The sequence below is a fragment of the Pterocles gutturalis genome, unplaced genomic scaffold (genome assembly GCF_000699245.1).
Source record: "Pterocles gutturalis isolate BGI_N339 unplaced genomic scaffold, ASM69924v1 scaffold2521, whole genome shotgun sequence".
NCBI lineage: Eukaryota > Metazoa > Chordata > Aves > Pterocliformes > Pteroclidae > Pterocles > Pterocles gutturalis.
In genome coordinates this window covers 1-793 of record NW_010099961.1, presented here as the reverse complement: position 1 = coordinate 793, position 793 = coordinate 1, and positions in this window count along the sequence as shown.

The following is a 793-nucleotide window of genomic DNA, read 5'->3' as shown; positions in this document are numbered from 1 at the left end:
TCCATCCTTGCTCCTGGAAATTACTCGATAGAGCCTGGAGGCCAAGCTGGGAGCAGGTGAGTGATGGCAGAAACTCTCCAGGCGTCTGGGACCAAGACACATACTGGGCTATTGGTCCAGCCTCAGGCCAGGTGCCATACATGTACACATTTTTCCAAAGGCAAGCTGATTCTTAGGCATTTTAATGCTGGAAATCAGTGCTTACATAAACCTGGCTCAGTAGATGGACTCTGGATCCAGCCTGGCCAAGCCCCGCTCCATGCAGGGATTTAAGAGTCCATGGAGAAAAGGGGTTTTTCCCTGTGCTGTCCCTCGCTGCCTGGCAGGGCTGGCGTTGAGCTCTGCCCGCTCGCATGGGTGATGGTCGAGCTGCTCTGGGACTTGGCTTTGGGGTTGGCAGGAGCTGCCTGCACCCCCCCGGGGGGCTGGAACCAAAGCCAAGGAACAACCCTAAGTCTCGCCCCATCCTTGCGTCCTGCCATACAGCTTCACGGGAGCAGGGCAAAAAGATCCAAATGCAAATTTTGGAGAAAATAAATGGCAGAGATAAAATCCGTGGGCACTTTTGGGCTGAGGGGAGAGCTGACCCTGCATTTCACAGCCACACACGTCCTCCCAGCTCACAGGGATGTTCAGGGAGAACCAGTTTTGAGCAAGGAGTGATTGGCAAAGCCTCTGCAAAGATGGGAAAGATGCTCAGCGCAGTCCCCCAGCCTGCCAGCCCCCCAGATCCCCTCCCGCAGCGGCTTTTCGTCCCCTTTCTCTGGTGACACCCCCACGCTGCCCTCCCCCT